The sequence below is a fragment of the Lichenostomus cassidix genome, chromosome 3 (assembly GCF_008360975.1).
Source record: "Lichenostomus cassidix isolate B80296 chromosome 3, HeHo_3.0, whole genome shotgun sequence".
Lineage (NCBI taxonomy): Eukaryota > Metazoa > Chordata > Aves > Passeriformes > Meliphagidae > Lichenostomus > Lichenostomus cassidix.
Window position 1 is genome coordinate 23,767,337 of NC_139483.1, and position 18,049 is coordinate 23,785,385.

Below are 18,049 nucleotides of genomic sequence, written 5' to 3' on the forward strand. Positions count from 1 at the left end.
ACAGACAGTTACACCTGGATAATCTATGCTTACCACCTTGGTGTTGATCAATGTTTGCCACCCAGGTCTGTGGGAACATCTGATGTTATGATTTAATCAGCACATGAGTGAGGTAACCAGCTTGCAGAACACGTTTTATTTAGTAGAATGACTGTTACAAAAGATAAGTGCAAGATCTGAATAACCCCCAAAAGTTGTCATAAAATTACTTCTGCTTCATGGACATGGAAAATGGTTACAATCTCCACTTAGTGCAACCCTAGCTGACTGACTATGCCAAATTTCAAAGTCCTACCTTTTTTAAAAAACATAAATTAACTAGGTAAAAATCTGTTTCCTTGCTGAAACATGATTTTGAATTTTTTTCCCCCTAAATTTTATTGAAGGGTACCTTTCATACTAGAGCTTTCAACTCAGGACTTGTTACTTTGAAGATAAGGGAGACCCCTTAGAAAACTAGAAGCAGAATTGTGATGAAGAATGAAAACCAGAATACTCTCTGTCTTGCTATCGTAGGAGAGATTTTCTCATGTTGGAGACTATGTAGCACATAAACTGTGTTAACCTCTCACTGGGAAAAAAACTGTACAACTAAAGTTTGAGTTTTCATTGTCTAGAAGTATTTCAGAAGTTGGGGCAGACCTGCATTGGCTGGAACAGGTTGCCCAGGGAAGGGATTGAGTCCCCATTGCCAGAGGTATTTAAGAGATGAGTGGATGTGGTGCTTAGGGATGTGGTTTCGTGGTGGATTTGGCAGTGCTGGGTAAACAGCTGGACTCGATGGCCTTGGAGGCCTTTTCCAACCTAAATGATTCTGTGATTCAGGTGTAACAGAGTTGTGGAGAAGTAAACAAAGCAGTAAAGGTAAAATCTTGGCTGTTTGGTATCTTGAGTGTCTGTTTGGGCCAAGATACAGGCAATCTTTGTCAAGGTTGGGCACTCAGCAGCTCTGATTTGGAGCAAACTAAACGTTCTTTCAGTTCATACCAACTATTTCAACCTTAGAGACTTGGAATAAGCAGGCAGAGATCTGAAAATCTGAGAGACGCTTTAACTAGAACCTCTTTCGCATGCCTTTCCCTGCAGCTTTTGTATGAAGTTTGCAGGAGGTCTGAAACAGTTTGGTATGAGTTGAGTATAACTTTTGCAATGTTCTCAGGAGACCACAAGCTCCTTCTCATGGCCTGACTATACTTGTGGCACAATGAAAAAGCTGTTAAGGTGCAGCTGAAGGTGGGGACCAGTTTCTCTAAGCAAACTAGAAAGTCTTTTCTCCACACAGAAACCTTCCAATGGTTGTGGTGGCGGGAATAAACCAAATGTTATCCAAAACCCATGTTTTGTGCTTGCCTGCTCACCTTTGAAAATGTGTTTTGATTAGTACATTCAGCAATATGACTGTTAAGTACTGTAATATGGATTTTTTTATGTCATCATTCTTTTATTTGTGGGCATGATCGTCAGCTGGAATAAGTCTCTTAAAATGAAGCACAGTCATCCTCTCTGCAGAGCTATCACAGTAAATTAATGCCTTTTGAGGAAGCTAATGGTCTGATGTCACCAGGTAAGAGCTTCAGTAAGAGCTTCCATGGAGGCTTCAAGATCTAGAAGTTGGAGTTGGGATACTTATAGTTTTGGTTCATTAATTAATAATGTCAGGGGGCTTTTTTTTTGTTTGTTTGCTTGTTTTTTGGATTTTTTTTTTAGAGGGAGATATGGTATGAGGAAGCATATAACCTATGAAGTTTTCCACAGAAAACTCAATTTGAAAGTTGTCCTGTTCCAGCTACAATCCATGGAAAATTTTCCTTTGGATTCAAATTTCCTTTGGAACAAGTCTGGATTTGTTCTAGTTAATATAATAAAGCTTTGCTTTGAGTTTGCTGCGATGTAACAGTGCAAAGACTTTGTGGAGGATGATCCAATTGCACTACACAGTTGTTTTGCATAGGTTTATGAGGGGTGCACTCCAAGGCTTCCACTTGTACTTTGTTGAGGAGATTTATTCCTAGAGGTCCCACTGGGAGCTGAATAGCAACTAATAACTGTGACTCCTGACTGAGTGAGATGCTGTAGTTACACTGGAGAAGCATCCTCAGGAAGCTCAGACTCTTCTCCAAGGAGCTGTGGGAATTCTGTCAATCTTGAGTACATGGTGTAGACCACCATCACGTAGATTTTTAGTGGTTGGTAGTACATTTATAGGTTATTGGGTGGTGGGTGATACCTACCCTGGGGTGTATCCTAGAACTACTGATAAATTAATCAATTTTTCCAGGTGCTAAAGAGGGAGATGAATTAGAAAAGGGTGTTATCCATGGGGATCACTTATTGTTGGGTTATCTTGAATACGTATGTGGTAGAGAGACATAGAAATGTCAAAGGAGAGTTGGAAGTTATAGAGGATGAGATGAAGCAGAGGTGGAGCTGCAGGAGAGAGGCAGTGCAGCATCCTGAAAGGTGGGAAGAGGAGAAAAAAAATATTATTTCAGCAATGATATTAAAAGAAAAAAGTCAAGCAGAAAAGTAGGAAAGGAAAAGCGGCATGCAGGAAGCTGAGACAGCACTAAAATATGTGAAAAGGATTCAGTGAGATAGAAATAGATTCCTGAAGAAGCAACTGAATGGTTTGAGACTGAATCAATATTTTTCCTTAAAATTCTGCTGAGATTAATTTCAGCTTAAATGTAGGAATTACTTTTTGCAAGGGAGGAGGTGACAGATGGACCCAGAGAGGGTCTTGACTTTCATGTCCGTACAAAATCTTTTTTTTTTATTTTTGTTTGTTGAAGGCATTAAAAAATACCTCTGGCAGTTTTTCCATTTCCTTTGGCTTTCGTGTCTAAAGAAATATTCAGACTGGGAGAGGGGATGGGAAGCTGAGCCAGGTGGCAAGCCTATTCATCACCTAGTCAGTGGTGGAAAATACTGAATGATCAAATGAAAGTGTTTTAAAATAACATGAACACAGAGACAGAAAAAACTGCCAAGGGAAGGAATTTATGTTAAAAGAAAACTTGCAGTTTCCCTGTCCAATTGTAATAAGAGACTTCAATGTTCAGTGGAAGGCAGTGTATGTACCATCTGCAGCCATAGTTTTTATTATTATTATTTTTTAAAAGTAGTTAGAAAGTCATAAAGAAACGCTTTTATCTGAAAGGCATTCATTTTGAATAATTTTATGGAAAACACCTCTGGTATGTCTGAGTATACCTGTACACAACAGGTCAAAACACTCCAAATTTGATTCTAAATAAGAAATTTTTTTGCCCAATTTTGTAAAGAAAATTTATTTCTGTAAGTTGTTGAATAAGCTGTGGTTTGGCAGCTCTGTCAACCCTAGAATGTAAACCAAAAGAACAGGAGGAAAAAATTGTATTTGAAATAAAGAAGTTTCAGATCTTCGGAACTGTAACTGTGTGTGGCATATCAGCTACAAAGCTTCATCAGTGTGCACACTTTAAGGGGGCATGGTTAGTTTTATTATAAGCCCTTGCCTATCCCTTGTTTTTCACAATCTGAAAAAGATTATGTGGTAGCAAAACTTACCTCTCACTTTTCTTTTTTTTTTTTTTTTTGGTCTACTTTGTATTCATGAACTGGAGAACAGTGTCTGCTAATAAAGACTACAGTGTTTTAAAACCATTCTGGGGTTTTACAGAATGTTCAAAATGTATCTGCTGGGAACCTCTAATATTTTGCTGACCATTGATATGTTTAATTATTTTTACTGTATTCAACTAAATTTAAAGGGTTTAGCTAACCATGAATTCTGGGGTTTTTTTCTGCTCAGGGATCTCTTTCTTAATACTCAGCCACCTTAATCAAAATCATGCAGCACATGGGAGCTGTGTACCAGCAGGATTTAAAAATCAATTTATTGCTTTGTATTCCTACAAATATAAAACTTTGAATGAATTTAATTAATATTTATAGGTAGGTAAAAAAAATGGCCCCAGCAAATGCTGCTAGACTCCAGGTGGTTTTCTTAAAGACAGGAACTGTACTGGAAACTTTCTGCAATAGACAAAAGATGGCTTTAAAGTATAAGATCTGCAATACAGAGAAGGCACAGCCTAGAAGATACTGTTTTAACATGTATGCTACCTAAATTTAACATGTATGCTACCTAAATTTAACTGCATGCTACCTAAATTCTGTATGAATTGGGTCCAGGCTAATAGGCTTTAATTTATTGTTTAGCATCTTAAATAAAAAATATAATAATTATTGGTTGACCAGCATAGAAATGTGTGAGAGGAAATTAAGTGCTACAAAGTCTTGCAAGAAAGGAAAGGAAATATTTTTGAATCACAGATTTGGATTGATATATTCTATGTAAAGCAAACACCTGATTTGTTTCTCCCTCTTTTTAATGAAAAAAAGGCACTTTGACCAAGCTGTTTTGCCAAAAAAATTTGGAAGATTTCTTCCCCCAATCCATCCCCCTGCCCTAATTGTGAATGCAAATGTAGATCAAGCTGTAAAGGCTTTAAAGACAACTTAAAAGAACTGTTCTCTGTCCAGTTCTCCAAATAAATAACGTCCCATTTTTAGCTTCACTGTCTAACAGTTTGTCAAACACATGCAGAAATAATGTCATATTAGCATTTGTCAATTGTACAGATGCCATTCCTCAGCCAACACTATTTGCAAACAAGTAAGTGTAACGGATTTTTAAAATCCAAACTGCTTAAATTAGGACCATATTTCATTTATGTAGCAGATGCTATGTTAGAAGATTTGTTTTCTCTGCACTTGAGCTCTTGGGAACATGAACTGTCCTAGCCAGTATTGTTCAAAGCTGCCCTGCTTGGTGATGGGGTTCTTGGGTGCTGAACTGCAAAAATCAGTGATGAACTAGAAATATTTTGACATGCACTTAAAGAAATAGAGGGGTAAACTGGTTTTAAAGAAATAGGTTCTAGTGTAAAGGTATCTGTGGCCATTGGGAAGCAAAGAGATTAGGAATTAACTTTATTCAAATACCCTTAACTGGTTTTCAAAATCTAGTGCTGCACATATATTCTGAATCTGGAGATTAACAGTTGCAACTGAGCTTGAACTCAAATGATTGAACCAATTTAATAGTTTGACGTCAAGTAGCTCTTGGAAATCTCCCTGCTTGGCTTACTCTTCAGCCACCTGAGGGTCTTTCTTAGAAAGTTCTGAGACTTCTATCCCAAATGTATTTTTTAATTATGTGCTGTGCTTAATGAAAGGCAGAAAGTTGATTGGAACAAGTAATATAGGAAATTAGTTTTCTGCATACATGAGGGAGAGATTTATAGTTCCTGTAGTTTATTTTGTGCCTTTGTAGGCTGGAAGGCAGAGCCCTGTGGCATAAGAAAGTAGGCATGAAAGAATCTTTTAGACGATAAAGAAAAAAGCAAAGAGCTTTCTTGTCCCAGACCTTGTGGGTTTGGATCCTGGCACAGTTGTATTTGATGGAATTAGTGGGAAGTGGTTTTAGAAAACTGGTCATTTTCATCATTACTCAATATGCCTAGCAATGTATTATATATAAACACATTGTTTGGTACCAAAAGAGTGAGTTTTATTTTGTGGTTCAAGTAGTACTATATTCACATGATTTTCTGGAAGTAGAATATCTTGACTCCAGCTCTGCCAGATACGTATTAATGAACCATCTCTGTACTCTATTTACAGCTGACATCTTGCATTTATTTACCCAGAAAGCTTCTCAGAGTGAAGTACCCCCTTGCTACCTCCAAGTAATACACAGCACAACAGCAAAAGGTTGGCCTACCACAATACAAATACCTCATAATCAGTATTGTAGACTAGTTCATGGATACTCCAACAAGGAAACACTGATTTTCTTTTTTTATCTGAATTTTGGCCCTAAAAATCTTGATAATTATGAACTTAAGAGTATCAATTTTAAAGGCTCTCTTTCTAGAAATCTTCTGAATCACAAAGACTGCCCTGGCACTTTCCTCCAGAAGCTGCAATCTTTACCAGTTCCTGTAATGTGGCAGTGCCATAAAAGGAGACAAACTGACAAGTAGGTTCACCTCTTTGGAGCTGTGGAGAATCCTGCAGATACAAAGTGTGTCTTTTTTTGACTGGGTTTCCATGGAGGAAAAAATCGGGAGTTGATTCAATGAGATGGATTCTGAAACACAGCACTCTAGGTAGAATTGCCTCTGTGCAGGCTTAATAACTACCTAAACAAAGGTTGAATGCTGGGGCTAAATCCAATAAATATAGGTTAAACACTACTGTCTGACCCTTCTTTGAACTGCAGGGTAGGATTCGTCATAACATAATTGGTTTATCCTCTTGTGTCTAAGATGCTCTGTAGTAAACAGAGTATTTTTATGCCCTGGAGAGCTTAGATTGAAAATGAAAACTTTTCTGAATCTGGTAGATTTGATTAATTGAATCTACACAATTTGTGTGGCTAAAAATGCTCTGTTAACATTTTGGGAAGTCACACTAATTCTGTATGTAAAATCAGCTTTTGTTTAAACTGCAGGGTCAGAGCTGTCACAATATAATTGGTTTATCCTCTTATGTCTAAGATGCAGCTCTGGAGTAAACAGACTGTTCTTATGCCCTGGAAGGCTTTAGCCTAGCCACTGCTATTTTTGGCTGTTCTTCAGTAGCTCTCGTAATGGGAAGTATAATCATTGTTCATTCTCTGTTAATATTGACTGTGCTAGTAATGTTATACGTGTTTATAAATTTTTCTCAGGGTGAAAAAGAGAGTGCAAGTCTATGCAATCATTTCTTGTAGGCAAGTTGTTCCTGTAGCTGGTTTCGTAGGTACTCCTCCTCTGTACTCTGTTAGCTCTATGAGACCTACTCTGGAAAAGAACAGTCCAAAGACGTGTTTTTCTCTTGTTATTGCAAAATACTGCCACTATGGTGTTACCATAATGCAATAGCATGTAAGATATCTAAGCTGAATTTTTCTGATCAGGATATGATTTAAGAAAACCATTTCAATAGCTCAGAATACTGAACTGAAATTTAAGTGAAACCTATTAACACAATCCTATAATTGAAAACCTTTTATGGGGTGCCCTTTGTCTGAGCAAAGGGCAAATTCTGAAGTAATCTGTGCCTCAAATAAAGTCTTCTGCTCCTTCTTCCCTGACTCCAATAAATAGTTCAAGTACAACTACTTCTCCTGGGATGCATGCATGCATGAAGCTAGGCTCAGGAACATATCTATGTTAATATCTATCAATCTGTTCTGGAGAGCCAGTCCTGTTGACACATTTAATACATAAGGAAAACTCAACAGGCTGGGAGGAAAAAACACTGCAATGAAGTCTTTCTCAGTGTGATTTTTTAAAATTAATTACAAGATTTTACAGATGTTGCAGCTAAACTTGAAACATATCATAAGGCCTTCTATCAGTAAACACTTCTTAATACAAGAGGAAATGAGAAATGTAGAGAGTCTAGAGAAATCTAGATATGTATTCCATATCTAGATATGGGCAACATGGGGACAGCATGAAAACATCCTGTCTGTAGCTAAGCAGATTTTTATGCATGAGGGGGTTTTGTCATTCCCCCTCGAATTACCTTTAATTGTTCATTACTCATCTTGCCTATGCACTACACTGGGGGCGACAAGCCTAATAATTCTTCATATGAATAATGCAAGATGATCAAGAGGTGTTTTCATCCTACTGCTACTCTAGAAACAGGGGAAGTGGTATAGATACTCTCAAAGCAATAACATGGTTTGTGACTGCAGAGTTGGTGTGTACTCAATTTAACTGGAGAGCAAAGCTACAAAGTGTATCTTGGGCTGTACTCCTCTTAAAATTGTGCCATTTGTCTCATCTTCAAAGAAAACTGAGTGCTGGAAAAGTTAACAGTGAGGAATTTATTCAAGTATAGTGTGTATAAGGAACAGGATGTAACTGTCTGATGCTTTTTCAATCCTTTATGTTGTTGCCATTGATTCTACAAACTTTCCTTTATGCAGTAGAATTAAGTATTTTATCCCAAATTTGGAAAATATCTGTGTTCTCTGAAATCAGCCTGAGCTGACTTTGCAGACTAACTTTGTCCTAGATGTTGGTGTGCTGAGATAGATTTATGTTTCCAGTGAAGCCGATGGGTATTTAAGTTAGCACTTCCAAATAATACTGGATGTAACTTAGTAGTTTGAACTTTGTAGTTTGACTTTAAATATGGTAAGTAGTCCTAACAGAGCTTTTAAAGTTTCAGTCCTGCAAAATCAAGTTATGTTCTCCTCTCCTTGCTCCATTTAAGACAATGGATGTCTCATATATCAGGATTCAGTTCCCAGAGGGTCATGTTGTCTCCCTCAGACTTAACACAAATCATGTGCATGTGTTCTGTAATGGAGATGGAGAGCTAAGCAGCATCTTAGCTTAGCTGGTTCTGCAATTCTTTGCAGCTCTGGTTATGCTCTGTTTTGGAATGAATGAGACTTTGCAAAGGGCTGACGGACTTAATTTAGCTTTCTAGAAAGCTAATGGGTATAGTTCAAGTTGGCTGGGCTTTTTCTTGAATTGGTTTAAGGATAGGCAACTCCAGAGAACAGCTCATTTCATAAAATGATGATTGTGTAAGACAGGAAAAGCTCTCAATTTCAAGACATTCTTATTAACCGGATTTAGTAATTCTACTTTCTGTGTTCATAGTATCATGGATTTATTTCCTGCTGGTGATGGGAAGCATGACAGCACTTGCTTCTGGGAAATCTGTATACAAGATCTTTATAATTTGTATATAATTGTCATTAGAGGGATGCAATAATTTTACAGGAATGGCTGCAGGAAATTTCATAAGTGTTATCATGCATGTTGTAGGACCACAATGCACATGTTTGATTACAAAGCATTTTAAGAAGCTCATCTCCTGAAAATTTTGCAATGTGGTTCCAAATAGCTTCCTTATTAGCCAAGCTGATGAAGATTAAAATAAATTTTCATATATAGCTGGTAACTTCTTCTTCTGACCAAGTGACTGACTTGCTTTTATTACTTAAATTTGGAAAATAAGTAAACGTGTTGGATTGTGTCCATATAGAAATGACACATGTATTTCAAGCTCACAATAAAATGCTGTAATTTTTTTTTATTTGCAGATATCCTGTTTTCCTCGCTTTACAAAGGCAACTCAGTGTCGAGGGAACTGAAGGCTGGGGTGTGCTGGGCTAACACAAATTTAACTGAAGCCAAGAATGCCCTGGTTTGGCTCTGGAAAGAGGACTAAGCAGCCAGGGACATTTGGAAGGCCAAATCTGAACTGGTGAGTTTCCTATGTTGTACTGGATGCAGCCATAATTATATATGAGAATTTTATTCCTTCTAACCTGTCTTCATATCTTGTTTTAACAGAGGATACTCTGCTTTCTGTGTGCCAGAGTAACATGACAATAGCTTCATGAGTGACACAAGCTATATGTTCTCCTTTTCTAGACACAGCTTTAATTTCTTGTCACTAGTTCCCTGCCTTTTACACAAAATTGACTGTATGGCTCTAGTTTGCCCTGCTCAGGAAAAGCTCAGGGAAAGCTAAATCCAACATACAGACTGATCTAAAAAAATTATATTGGCACTGAGAGAGATTTAGTAACTCATTTATTTTGCAATGTAAGTGGAAACCAAGGTGGTGATTAAAAAAATAAAAATAAATTGCAACAATTGCTTATCTACTTGTGTAGTAACTGAGAAGATCTGGATTTCTTCAGAGGATTTTAATGTATTCCTGACACTATGCTTCAGTAGTAACTTTCAATAGACCCTTCCTTTAAAGCTGTTCACAGAAAATGTCCAGTTACATTTGTCTTGAAACAGCCTTTGAGTTTTTGATATGTTCTGTAGATATGTTGAAAAATCTTTAAATAGCTAAAGCAGAATAAAATGCATTAGTCTGAATGAAATATAAGATCCACCAAGCAATATAATTCTTTAATGTAGTTGATGTTCCATGTTTTCATGGATGTACAAACGTTCATAAGGAATTGAGTCTTTAATTTATACATAGCCCTGGTTTATGTTTTCACCAAACTGATTATCCCATCTAATTTCAATTATTTTCAACTTGTTTTCTAGAAGATCCATTTGCTCTTACTAACTTAAAGCTTTCTCTCCTTCCCCTTCCCATTTTTCTCTCTTGCTTGTTATGCCTGAATTAAAAACATCTGGATTAAAAATGCTGAGGTTTTGATAACAAGTCTCTTATTCATTTTTCTTGTAAAATGCCACAACATCCTTTCTATACTTAGCATCCAAGAAACATTGAGATGTATTGAAATTTTTCACAAGAAAATATTTTTTTAATGAAAAAACACTGTTTTGATCAAGTTTGGGGTTTTTTTTAATAAGAATTTTTAACTTTATTTGGAGAGTTAGCTTTTCATTACACCTCAGGGAAAGAAAACTGGATTTTTTTTAGTTTCAACATCTGACACTGAAAAAATGAAAAATTGCATGTGTTTTAATGACCATAGTTGTCATTATTATGCTGCTCTGCTTGCTTATATTTTGTCAGCAAATGCTGAAGGCCAAATGCACTCCCATGTACAAAAAATATACTACACAGAAGGGGTGTAAAGCAGATGAAAAAAACCTATGCACTGATAACATGCATTAGCAAACCATTCTTCACTCAGCTGTAGAAAAAAGCTACGCAGAAAATTTGCATGTTCCTGTACTAGGAAGCAAATTCCATGCTACCAAAACAGGGTATGACAGAAGGAAAATGAATACAAGTACAGAAGTCTGGCCAGGGATCTTTTTTTATTATTATTTTTTAAATTTATTTCTTGCCAATCTAACTCTGCTGTGACCTGCCCAGAAACAAGGACAAAGAGTATAGACTAGGGAATGAGCTTGTTATCATAGGCCCAGTGCTACCAGTTAAAAATGGATTATGCAGATGAGTAACCTCAGTTTCTTGACACCATTTAAGAGAGTGAGATTGGAAATTCAAGTCAGTGCAAATGCTGTTCAAGCTGGAGCTGCTGTTACTGCAAAAATGAAATGGGTAAAACCAGGTATGAATGGCAGACTTGGGGAGTTTGCAGTTTGTTTACTGAATATCATGTGCTCAAATCTAAGGGAACTTGTTTTTCAAAAGTTGCTTAATTACTGATTCAGTCAGAGCCACTGAAGCATAACACTGAGTGATTCTGAAAATCTGATTATCAACAGAGGGTTCTGTGTCGTCACAAGTTTTCTCTGTTCTGCTCTTAGACTGGAATGCAAGTGCAGAACTGATTTTCCTGCACATTCTGGGACAGTTTAACTGCAGCCTGAACTTCACAAGTCAGATGTGGTGTGCAATTAGAGTATTGTAGAATAAAAAAAATTTCATCCCTGATGTTGATTCATGAACATTAAAGTAAATATTATATGATCAGGAATAGTATCCATACATATCCCATCAGGAGGAATATCCATTCACATCACATGTATTCCTTTTAGTTCAAACTGAACTCTTGTGGAGCTGCAGAACCAAAACATGTCTGTGGCTCTGCCAAGGAGTGACTGCCTGAATTTCCACTGGAAATTCCAGTAAGCATTAGCACTTAATTACTACACTCTACCTTAAAGGCAGGAATTAAGTGATGTGCAGCATAGCTGTGGCCTTCTGCTTTCTGCATGTCTCAATGTGTCACAGTACAGTCAGGGGTAGAGCTCCCTTGTTGATAATCTGTCTTTGGCAGGATCTGCAAGTATGTCATAAATAACTGGCTCCCAGTTATATAACATAAATTGCTCCTGCATTCTCAAGAGGATAATTGCATATTAATACATGCTCATTAATAATTATTGTGGGTACTGAAAAAGCTCCTTATTTCCTCTCCTTGTTTATAAAGCTAGACTTGCCTATATTTGCACATATTCTACATGCACAGAAGCTTATTGTGCCTTGACATCGTAATTCCCATAGACAAAAGACATAAAAGTGTCTATCTTGCTTAAAATTTCAGTCTAGTTCTTGAGCTCTGAACTCATAGGAATACAGGGTCAACTTTCAGGATTTTGGCACTGCACATGGTGCTGTGCAGTGAGCATTTAGGCCCTCAGAATGATTGTGTCTGGATTAAGTTTTGCTCACATTAAAGTCAGGGAGGCAAACAGCTCCTTCCATTTGACTCCTCACAGGCAGAGCTGTACTGCTTTCAATTAGCACTTTCCCCTTGTCCACCCACCCAAACCTCCTGCAGACCAGGAATGGCGTAGTGAGGAACAGGAATTTTCAAATAGCACAGTATCAAATTGATTCCAGGCTCTGCAGCCATTTTTCAACCCAAATTTGTCATGAAGCTTTATTTTAAAATACCTGCTATATTTATTTTTTGTATCTTTGCTGCTACCACCTTTTAAAGGGAAAAGTTACTAGCTTGGCCACATACGAGGGTGAGGAAAGATTTTTAAGGTGGAAGGTCGCTTGCTTTCATAGCATGTAATAGAAAGTAAGCTTGAGATGACAGTTGTTGTGGTGCTTGTTTCCGGAGCTCATGTAATTACTTTGAACTGCAACTGTACAGATTATCATCCTTTAACATGCTGTGATGAGAAATTGAAGTTACAGGTTTTGCAGTGTGTGCTTGTGCTTGTGCGTGTGTGTATTCTGTATGCATGTGAAGTGCTAGAGAATTGACTAGCTGGGTTCCCACTGTGAAATTTTATTCAATGTACACTTAACACATGTAAATGCTTTGTCTGGCAATCATGCCAATCACCATGGAATAACATGCAATGAGTAGGAAACAATTTTGTGGTAACTGCAGCCCACAGTGGTTTGATGAAAAGTCCTAGTCAGAAATTGCTTTCACGTCAGAAAACTCTGTATCATCAGAAATTCCTTAAATGTCAGCAAGGGTGTAGTCCTTACAAAAATCCTTGAATACTGTGGAGTTATTTTTATATCCTTTGTGTTTTTATTTTCTTTCAGCAGGTATATGAGCATCCAAGTGTATAAGTATTATGCAGACTTGTATACTTGTAGGTAATAAGTCTTATTCATTGGTGTATTTAAGCTCTTTGTTTCCATAGAGGTTAACTGTGGAAAGAAATAAGATTTCTGGTGAAGAACTGGCACTGGAAGAATCCTGTCAAAGGGCTGTCTTGCCCAGAACCTTATTAGTTTTTCATATGTAAGACAAATATATACACTCTTCTGTTTGGCATTTTTTGATTTCACAGAACTCCAACAGACTGCATGCTTACCTTTGGGGGGAAAAAAAGAAAAAAAAGAAAGGAAAGGTACAAGCAGAAAATAGAATGGGCTTGATTTCTTGATTTCAAACATTCTTCCAAAACTGCAGCTAGAAAAGGTAAAAAGTCCACCTTGGGTTTTTTTTTTCCAACTGAAAGCAAAAAGAACTTAGAAAAATATCTATTAGTCATCTCAAAGCATCTAGAGAGCACTCTTGCCTTCCAGGGATCTGTGCCCCACAGGGTAGCAGCAGGCTTTGAAGCTGAGGGTCAGTGTTGGACAAGTCACCCTGCAGAGGCTGCAGAGGCTGCAGAGCAGGGAGTGGGCTTGGTGTGGAACGGGTGGCTCTTGGCATCAGGAGCAGCAGATGTTTCTCTTCAGAGCTGGCTTGGTGCTTGATGTGGGAGGGGTAGAGCCTGGAGGGGAAAGGAAGGAAGAAGAGCTTTCTCCTTGCTTTAATCCTTCCATGTGGTTCTGTGCTCAGGTGAAGATGTCTGCTCCTGAATAGATATATCAATGGTCTATAGTCAAAGGTGGAGTATTTGAAAATTCCAAAGCCAAAAAGCATATTAACTGTATTTTATAATGCTTTCTTAGCTTTCCTGTAATCAGGTGTAATTCAAGGTCAACCATCTTTTTCACTATGAGTTTGCCAAAATGTTAGACTTTGTTACTATTTCTTATAATGGCTCTGATGAAATATGTGATTTTGAAGACAGGGAGATGCATTTGTGCTTTCTGGCTCCATTAGAACTGCATAGTGATGTGCAGTAACATTGTAACAATTAAGCTCTATTTTGATGGTGTAAGTCAACAACTATCATCATAGGAACCTCTGGTTTTTTATTTCCTTTTCTTTTAATTACAAAAGAATTAAAAAATAATTTCCAACATTAAGCAGATGACACACAGCACATTTTTTTTCCCTTGCACTCTGATGGCTTAAAATGAATGTGTTTTGCTTTTCTTTGCGTTAACTGGAAATTAAAAGCTGGCACACCCTATTCTGATTATGCTTTTACTGTAAGTGTTAACCACTTAGAGCAGTAGTCCAGCAAATAATGCTGTCTGCCAAGGAACAATCTTTGGGGGAGTTTTCTGAACCTCTCCCCACCACTTTGAAGAACTCCTTAAACTTCTGATATCTGTTGCTGACAGCTGAAAAAAAGAATTTGCTGCTCACATTCTCACTCTCTAGTTCTCCATACTAAACTTTTTAAAGGTCTAATTTGACAAACCTGAGCTAGGACGCATAATTTTGGATACTAATTGTTTTAATGAGTGAAGGAAGAAAATCAGCATTATAGAATCATGGGGTGATTTGGGTTGGAAGGACCTTAAAGATCATTTAGCTCCAACCCCCCTGCCACAGGCAGGGACATCTTCCAGTGGAGCACTTTACTGAAAGCCCCACCTAGCCTGAACTTGGAGACTGCCAGGAGTGGGGCATCCACAGCTTCTGTGGGCAACCTGGTCCAGTGCCTCATGACCCACTGAATAAAGAATTCCTTCCTAACGTCTAATAAAAATCTCTCTTTTAATTTAAAACCATCCTTCCTTGTGCTATCAATATGTGCTCATGTAAAAAGTCACTCTCCCTCATTTTTTGTAAACTTGATTGCAGTACTGGAGACTTCTCAAGCTGAGCAACCCCAGCTCTGTCAGCCTGTCAACATTATGCCCGTAGTCTAATGTTTTTATATGTGTGTGTGTGTGTATAAAATATAAATTCCATATACATTTCTATTATATAAGCATGCAGTGGTATTTTCTCCATTAACCCAGGAGTAGCATCTATAACAGATCTTTTTGTTCCCGTGTGTATTAATGATGCCTCAAAAATGGTATTCCACTTACAAAACTAAAATCAACAATTGGTTATTTCGAAGGTGGTTGTTTCCTGAAAATTCCTGCAGCATGTTGGATGTAGTTGTGGTCAAGACAGATCAGATTTCAGGAAGACATTCACAATGTTTGATAAGTGAGATTTATTGTGGTGCTTAAGGAATTATACAGTTCCAAATGATATGTGTATTGTGTGTACATAGAAAGGGAAAAACCTTAAGTAGAGGACAGCTGTAACTACCCTGAAGTACAGAAAATGCTCAATGTCCATGCAAACCTCAAATTGAAACAAGCCATTGAAACTACAAATAAGTATTGTTCACCTATGCCACTTCTGACTAGCCAGTTAAAGTAAAATGAGGCAACTTCAGCTAGATTGTATAGAACATGCTCAGTATTTTACACTCAGAGGCAAATGCGAACAGTCCCCTGTCCCGTCCTCCCCCCAAAGTTCATGAATAATAAGATGGTATCCAAAATAGTCTGCAAATTTGTACCAGTTGCTACATGATGATAAAAGCCCTAAGGCAACAACCAAGTTTTAAGTGCATACTTTTCTATTCTTGTGTGAATATCCAGGTTTATTCACTCAAACCCTGTATTTAGCTGCTATCTACCTTGTCTGGAAAAAGGTATCAGGTTCAGTGTATTCTGTGGTAGCTCATCCATCATCAAGAGAAAGATTTTAAAAATCAGGGGGCAAAAAACTCTTGACTAGTATGTATATATGCAAGGAAGAAGAGGAATTTTTGAACAATGTTCTCTTTCCATTAGCTAAATAATGCTATGATCAAATTGATTGATTGATCAAATGCTAAAAAACTGCTCCCTATTGTAAAAATTACGTTGCTGATGTTTGGGAAATTTTTGCATTGCATAGTAACCAACAGAATCTACTATTTTTCCATAGTGTTTAGTCTATTCAAAACCTTAAACCTCCTCCTTGAGTGTGAACAAATATATTAATTGCTCTGAAGATTTTAAGCAGCTTTAAATTTGCTGGATTAGAGTCCTTGTTCAGGAGGAGCAATTGGTGTGTGAATGACGGACAACGGTGGGGGTGGCCAATGAAACAATCTCTGTTGTAATCTTTTGTTGATTACTAATCCTAAATAATCAAAGACAGAGAATGGATGGCCTGAGACCTAGAAAATACAAACTTCTGTAAATATGAGCTGAATTGCAAAAATAAGACAAAGATATACTTACCTAAACTATGAAAAATCTTATAATGGGAGAAGACATGTTTGCCTGTCTGAGACTATCCTCTTTCAGCTGCTGCATGTCTATAAGCTAAAATGTCACATATCCATTCCAAAGTTAGCAAGGTTAAACACCTTCATTCTGCCTTTCCCAAAATTGCCATAGCAAATGTATATATTGCTCCAAAGTCTTGAGTCATGTCTCATGATTGAATTGCATGATAAAGAGTATTCCCATAGATTGGATTAATAACTGGTTTGATTGTCTAACCTGTACTCACCTTAGTAGTCCCTCAGAGGGAATGGCTTCAGGACTGACTCAGAAGTGAAATGATTGTTCCAAGGTTGAACCTTGTTTTTCCAATGGTAATCTCTATTGCAGCCTATGGGAATTTAAAGCATTGAAAAAAACCTGAATCTCTTTAAAGCTTTGTAATGACATTATATAGTGGGAGGGGCAAAAAAGGATTCTTTAAGTTTTACTAAATAATCCAGTTTTACACACTGATGGCAAATCAGTGCAGAGTACGAAGATGACTTGATTCTACAAACTAGAAAGAACTATTCTGAACCGAGCTAATTTGAAATTGTAGCAGAGAATTAAAATTAATTATGATACAGTTCAATCCAAACATTTTATGAAGTTCTGCCAAGTTCTGTAGGGCATCTGATTTTCTTTGGCTGGTCCTGATGTTGTTTATGCATGTCGATGTTTGATCAGCAAAACCACAGATAAATATGTCTGGGGATGCTGGGTTTTGTTTGTCTTTTTAAGGTTTTCAATTGATTGCATTGCAGAGGAGGTGACTTGCTGCTTACATGTCAGAAGAATGATGTGCTGTTTAGGGTCTGCCCCTTCAAGAAAATGTATGACAGTTTAGGGTGAGGGTAAATAAGACAGAAATATATCAACACAGAGATAAGGAAAAGCAGATGTGGAGAAGAGCAGCGTTCAAGGCTGAATTTATTGTTCATTGCTGGTGTACAGTCATAGTACCCTACAGGGCTGAGCAGCATGGGCAGAGTGCTTTGAGTTGGTCTGGAAGCACATGGAATAAATCATATTATTTCCACATTTCCTTGTCACTCCTAACTGTGGGATTCCTTGTGGGCAGAGGTTCGCTAGCATTGCAGGTATCTCCATAAACAGAGCACTCACAGAGTAAAGATAAATCTTGGATCAATCCATTTATTCCTGTTATTTCTTAGTGTAGCCTTCACCCCCTGTGTGCTCTCAGCATCTCCTAATATTGCATCAGCAGTGTATTTTGTGGGCACTTTCCTGGTCTTTGGGATTGCTACCTTAGAAAACTTGAAAGATGAAGGAATTCCACCAGTGATATCCTTCATTGCTTTCCTTGGGTCCATTTATTTTCCTCTCATCTTAACCTTATTCTAAATCTGGCCTGTTCTCAAGGTGTTTAGAAATTCAAATATATTTAGTCCTTCTCCTGGTATAAGCATTGCATTTGCTGATTTCTTGCTTTAGAAATCGAAAAAGTAATGAAAAAACATTTCCTTTGTTATCTTTAGGTTTGACTATTTAATAGCGTGCAATAAAAGACTCATGTTTGAAGGGCCTTAGGGGTTGTTTCTGTGAACAGAAAAATAACATGAAGAAGCAAAGGGCACATTAAATGGATATTCCTGCCTGCTACCAAGTTTGAGCTTTTTTTTGACTTTACTTGTTACTGTTCTTCATGTATACAGCATTTAAATTACTACATGAAATGTGCTTTTCCTTCTTTCATATATGTGAATCTTTTTTTGTGGTTTTGTTTATGCTGGTGACCTGGAATTAGAGTACATAAATC

At 37.4% G+C, this 18,049-nt stretch overlaps 1 long non-coding RNA gene across 1 annotated transcript; it reads left to right on the forward strand.

The window, feature by feature from the left end:
- The first annotated feature begins 1,442 nt into the window (after positions 1-1,442).
- Positions 1,443-13,182, forward strand: LOC146439292 (uncharacterized). Its single transcript, XR_014851238.1, has 3 exons — positions 1,443-1,564; positions 9,104-9,267; positions 13,026-13,182. It is a non-coding gene; the product is annotated as an uncharacterized LOC146439292 (long non-coding RNA).
- The last annotated feature ends 4,867 nt before the right edge of the window (positions 13,183-18,049 follow it).